General features: G+C 29.6%; 1 non-coding gene across 1 annotated transcript; it reads left to right on the top strand.

Moving 5' to 3' along the window:
* Positions 1–241: 241 nt before the first annotated feature.
* Positions 242–348, top strand: LOC128281432 (small nucleolar RNA R71). Its single transcript, XR_008271640.1, has one exon. It is a non-coding gene; the product is annotated as a small nucleolar RNA R71 (small nucleolar RNA).
* The last annotated feature ends 6,482 nt before the right edge of the window (positions 349–6,830 follow it).

Raw genomic sequence — 6,830 nt, 5'->3', positions numbered from 1 at the left:
CAAAAGCTCTACCTGGTTTGATAACATGGTGACCGTGTCGAGGTTGAAAACACCAACAGCTTTTGTCGGCTTCGTCCTTATGACTTGCCACTGATAATTATTTAGTGACATCTCTTCAATTAACTCATAAGGCTCCTCAAGTGTTTTGTTGTTTAGGGTATCGCCGTCGGCTATATCGATCAGTTGTCTAGTTGAGGGGATCAAACCATTGTAAAAAGTCTAAACCTGTAACCATAAGGGTAACCCATGGTAATGACACAATCTCAATAAATCCTTATACCTCTCTCATGCATTATATAGGGTCTCTAAGTCCATTTGCACAAAGGAAGAGATATCATTCCTCAACTTTGTCATCTTGGCCGGCAGAAAGTATTTCAATAGAAACTTTTCGATCATTTGGTCCTAAGTAGTGATAGAACCTCGTGGTAAAGAGTTCAACCATTGTTTAGCCTTATACCTCAATGAAAAGGGAAATAACTAAAGGCAAATGGCATCATCAGAAACGCCATTAATTTTGAAAGTATCACAATACTCCAGAAAGTTAGCCAAATGAGTATTTGGATGCTCATCTTACAAACCATCGAACTGAATAAACTGTTGGATCATCTGAATGGTGTTCGGCTTCAGTTCAAAGCTATTTGCAGCAATAGCAGGTTTCACAATACTAGATTCAGCCCCTGCTAAATTAGGTTTAGCATAGTCGTACATAGTACGATGAGCAGGATTCTAATTTACAAGATTCGCGACAACCACAAGAGGTAGCGGATTATTCTGATTTTCAGTCATCTCCTCGGTAATATTAGTATTGTCCTCTTGCTCTTCCTCTATATACTGCAGACTCCGCCTTATTTCTTTATGATTTCTACAAGCTGTGCTTTCAATTTCACTATCAAATAATAGAGGTCCTGACGGGTTTTTTCTAGTCATAAACTAAAGGAACCTACCAGAAGCAAATTAAAGAAAAATTAGTAATTAAAAATAAAACTAAAACAAAAATAAAATGCAATAAAATAAAAATGGCTAAATTAATAAAAATCAAGTGTTCCTAATATCTTAGTCCCCGGCAACGGCGCCATAAACTTGATGATGTATAGCTACGGTGAGTCGAGAATATCGTATCCACGAGGACTAAAAGTACTAGTAGTTACTATCTTTTTATTATCTAGCTGAATAAATTGAAGGGATTTATTTTAAAGTCTAAATTTAACTAAACTAATTACTAAACGACAAAGAGCAAATTGGGAAAATAATCGAAGAAAACTTATGAGAGAGACAATACACAGGAAAGAATCCACATAGACTTCACTTATTATTCTAAATTTAAATTAAATGATTTATTCATTTGACTTGATCCGTAGAAATCCCTAAATTATATTAATATCTCTTTTGAGAGTAAAAATAACTTATTCTAGGTCGATTAATTGAAATCTCTTTCTAGTTAAAACTCCTATCGTCGCATTAACTTGATTTATGGATTTCCCTATTAGATTTGACTCTAACCTGGTAGATTTATGTTGTCCTATTTCTAGGGTTGCATGCAACTCCACTCAATTATGCGAGATCTACTCTTAAATAGGGACTTTTGCTCCACTAAATAAGTAAATCAATCATGAATTAATATCCTAAAAACATTAAAAACATGAAATAAGAACACATCTTGAGATCAAGAACAAATATTTATCATGTAATTCAGAACAAATCAAATAATAAGATCCGTCTTAGGTTTCATCTTCCCTAGTTATTTAGGGAATTTAGTTCATACTGTGTGAGGAAAACATCTCAAAAATAGGAAAACAACAAAACATAAAGAAACCCAAAAACTTCGAAAGAAATTAAATGGAGATCTTCAGTCTTGAAGGAGATCCTGCTTCCAAGCTGAATCCGTTGGCGTTCTTTGAGTAATCTCTGCGTTCTACTCTCTGTGTGCCCTTAGATCTTCTTCTAGTGTGTTTATATAGACTTTAAAATGCTTAGAAACTCTAAAAATTGGTTTTTTCCGCGTGTTTAGGAAACAGGGAGCGATATCGACATGGGTTGCCACATGGGCATATGGCTAGCCCGTGTGGCTCACACAAGCATGTGCTCAGCCCATGTGGAAATGGTCTTGGCCGTGTGGGTCTTTAAATCAGCCTGTTTTGTTCGTTTTTGGCCTGTTTTCAGCTACTTTTGTTCCCCTATGCTCTCCTAAGTATGAAACATGAAATTAAAGGATTAAGAGCATCAAATTCACTAAATTAAATAATAAATCATCCAAAAACATGCTAAGCATGGGATCAAAATGTGTTACTTTTATGGTTTATCAATAATTATAACAAATATCTATTACTTAAATAATAAATAAATTAAATACATATATTACAAATGTACATATTTTAATTAACACACTTGTATTTTGTCATCACCTTACACTTTTCTTTATTTATTTTATTTCATATTATAATAATAATAATTAATAAATATTTTTACTTATTGTTTAAGAAAATATACAAATATATTACAAGTTTATTTTCATGTATTTTACACATGTTTATTATCATTACCATACATTTGTCACTATTTTAATTTATTTAATAATAATAATTTAATATAAAACCATAACAATAATTATATAATATATAATCTAAGAAAATTCTTAAATTTTTCTTCCCATTTGCCGCCTCACCTAATGAAATAGGCATAATTGTCTATTTAATCCCTTTATTTTATTTTAATCTATAATTAAACTTTTACCCTTTATTCAATTTAGTCTTTTTTTACTAATTACTCTAAATTAAGCTAAATTCACCTAATAAAAACCTAATTAGCTAGACACACTACTAGATCATAAATATTTTTAATAATATTTACTAATTCGGTTTACTAAGACGGAGGCCTGATATTGCACTTTTTCGATGCCCGTGAATTTTGGGTCATTACACAAGAGTTAAATATTTCTCATCTTTGAATTTTTATATGTGCGTCTATGTTCCAATTGCTCCACCACAACGCTCAAAGATGAGTGAATCCTCAAAAAAAAGTTGGGAATATATATTATTAGATGTTTTAAATGTATTCGAGATTTAATTATGAAATGATTTGTGATTACAATTTTGATTCGATAATTTTCCCGACATTAGGGGGAGAGAAATAATAACTTATAATGAGTTAGGGGGAGAATAATTTGAACTAGAAATTCAATAAGGATAACTCGTTACAAGTTAACTGTTAGATGTATTTACAAACTTAATGAGAATAACCAAGTGTTATATACCATCTAATATTTTAATTTGAATCAAAGTCCCAGTAGGAAAATCAGTTAGAATAAATAATAGATTGATCGGTTCCAAAAATAAAAATTCTTCTAGATGGTCATATAGTGGAGGCGGGTGCTCCATAAGAGACCCAATACATAACTAATAAGTAAAACTCCAGAAGAGATTCAAGTACCTAAAACTGAAGATTAAAACAATGAAAATAAGATATCTTGATAAGTTATGTCAATTCGAGAAAATGTAGAATCAAATAATAAAAAGTGGTTGAAAATGATTTTGCATGCAATATTATTATTGAAATAATGAAACAAAAGGAGGATTCTTGAATAATTCTATTGAGAAATATAGATATAGAATAAATTGATCAAAATAGAAAGACGCAACTCAAGTACAATTAAATTTGTGGAGTTTTTGACCAATAGTTCAAATATTTAAAGGTATAAAGCCAGTGAGGTGCAATTGAAGTATTTTTGCAAAAGCAAAATAAAAATATTAAGTTTTTCGCTAAGTCCTGACATTGATTATGAAAAGATATAATATTCTTTTGTGGTGGATGCAATAACCTTTAGATATATTATTAAATTGACAATTTATAAAAGATTTAACTTGCGTCTAATGGTTATTATTACAACATTTTATGAATCACTATATAGTAAAGTTTATATTAAAATCCTTGAAGGATTTAGGATGCTAGAAGCATATTGAAATTCTCGAGAAATTGTTCATTTATATGAATTGAAATAATTTGAACATATGTGGTAAATTTGAGTAGTTGAAGAAGGATTATAAACTGATCCAAAATGCCTATTTATGTTTTTATAGAAGGTTCTTGATTAAAGTTTTCTATGATTATTATTGAAACTCTTGAAGAAATCAAAATATATTTCCCCAGAATTTTCCCTCACTCATGATTTTCAAAATAATGGTGATATAAATGTTTAACAATATATTCAAATAGTCATTTGGAAAACTAGTATTCAAGATTGAATATGTAGAATATGAGAAAGTATGTGATGTTTTCATGAGGAGGAGTAAATACGCGTTGTACTCTTTTTCCCTTAACCGAGGTTTTATCCCATTGGGTTTTTTTGGTAAGGTTTTTAATGAGGCAGCATATTATGCGTATTATATTGGATATCCAATGGGGTGTTATGAATATCTTATTAAGTGGATGTCCATCATAATCAAGATAAAATTTTAATGTACTTTAAATTCTAATAGTTATTAGAATTAGATCTCTACTTCTTTTATACTTCTTATGTCAATAAATAGAAACTTTGATGAAGCATTGTAATCACCGCTTTTGATTAATAAAGTACATTCTCTATTGCTTCCATATTTTATTTGTTTTTATTCTCCTCATCTCTCTTTATTTTATAACAAATTTTACTTTATTATTATTTTAATATAAACATTATTTTACTCATCATTTAATATTACTATATTTTATTAATCAATATAAATATAATTTTTAATAATTCCTTAATATGAATATAAATTTTATAATTTTTATTCTATTATATATCATTCCTAATCTAACATCTTTAATAGTTATTTTCTATTATCACCTCATTTGCTACAACCTGTGTTTGAATCCAAACACATAACACACTTTTTGTTTCTAATCTCACTGCTATCGTATCCAATCTCATTCCTATAGTAACTAATCTTACCACTACCACTTTTTTTAACCTCACCGAAAATAAATGTACCGCTCATCCAAACTAAAGCCTTTGGATGCACTTTTACCTCCGGTGCAACCCATTTAGAGTCACTTTTTAGCTCAATTGCACTACTGGAATCCCTTTGGATTGCTAAGTCCAGTGTAGTGAAATTTTTTACCAACACAATGATGGAGATTTTCTACCGGAGCTTTAAGCTTCAATGGAGTAAACGTAGGTCCAAATGAAGGGATAATCTCCATTTTACCCTTTCACTTTTTAACTCTATTACTATATTTTTAGCATAAATATAATTAAAATTATTATTTAATATCTATACTTTTTTATTCCTAAATATTTAGCATTGCTATTAAAAATAATTAAAAAATTATCATTTAATAAAATAAATATTTATTATAAAACATTTAATTAAAATATTTATAAAAATATTGTAATACATATTATTTTATTAAATAAATTACAATTTCACATATTTTTAATAATTTTATAAAATAAAATATTTTAAAACTTCTATTAGATAAGTTTTAATGTAATGCCTTTAATGGTCATTTTACTTCCTCACTTTTTGCTATAGTTGAGTTTAAATCTAAACACATACTCTATTGCCATTTCTAATCTTACTGCTACAGTATTCAATCTTATCGCTACAATAACTAATCTTATCGTTACAGTTATTTTTAACCTCGCCGAAGATAAATGTACCGCCCATCCAAAACATGCACTCACGTGGGAATAGGATGCCTATTTACCTTCGTGTGGTGAGTTTTATCTTGGTTTTGGTGTAATCTCATCAGTCATCCCTTTGGATGAGGTTGCGTTTGCCCACTGAAAAGCCTTACTGTTTACCTTGGTGTGGTGAGTAATCTCACCAGTCATCCTTTTGGATGAGGTTGCGTTTGTCTAAGGAAAAGCTCTTCACTGTACTGGTGCTTAGAGTTTAAACTCGAGCTGATAGTAGGAGTGTTCAGTCGGTTAATTGACCCGAAATATCATTAACTGAATTAACCGAATCTTCAAAACTTTTAACCTTTAACCAAACCGAATTTTTTTCAAAAGAATTAACCGAATCGAAATTTTTCTGTTAATTCAGTCGGTTAATCGAATTAACCTAAAATTATATATATTTTTTTATTTTTAGTTAAAATAAGTATAAAATTAACTGAATTAACCAAATTAAAGTATTGAATCACTACATAATTTAGCAATCAAGCGATAATTTCACTACCAATTAATTTAAAACTTGAAAGCTTGCAATTACTATTTCTCAATCACCATGTATAACGAAAACATATATATTACTTATTTTTTAAAATGTATACTTTTTTTTTCCAAAATTTTTATAAGAAAAAATAATCAAACTTCACTGGGAATGTGGGATTTGTGTGGTTTAAGTTTTAGAATTTTGTTTTTATTTATTAAATTATTTATAAATTTTATGATTGGGTTGGGCAATTGAGTTGGGTACTTGAGCTTATGTTGGATTGGGTTTGGGTGAATTGTGGGCCTATTTATATATTATAATTTTATTTATTAATTTTTTCGGTTAAATCGAAAAAATTCGATTAACCGACCGGTTTCGAATCGAATTAACTGTTAACCGAAAACTCAAAAAATTATTAACTGACTCCCGACCGAATTAATTCGGTTAACCGACCGATTAACCGAATTCGATCGGTTAACCGAATTTTTTTAATTTTTTCTGAATTTTACACACCCCTAACAGATAGCACCATATAAGAAAAAGGTTCTGGGATGAGTTGGGTTTTTCCACTTTGACCTATATGGCTCTTCGTGTATTACTGAAGGTTTGGGGACTATAGTTTAATTTTCGTTGAATGTTGTTTTGGCTTTTGATGGAATAGAAGACTTGCACTTTGACTGTGTATATACATACATT

This window comes from Gossypium arboreum, chromosome 1 (assembly GCF_025698485.1).
Source record: "Gossypium arboreum isolate Shixiya-1 chromosome 1, ASM2569848v2, whole genome shotgun sequence".
Lineage (NCBI taxonomy): Eukaryota > Viridiplantae > Streptophyta > Magnoliopsida > Malvales > Malvaceae > Gossypium > Gossypium arboreum.
Note: the sequence above shows the minus strand (reverse complement) of the source record. Positions and strands in the feature narration are given on the sequence as shown.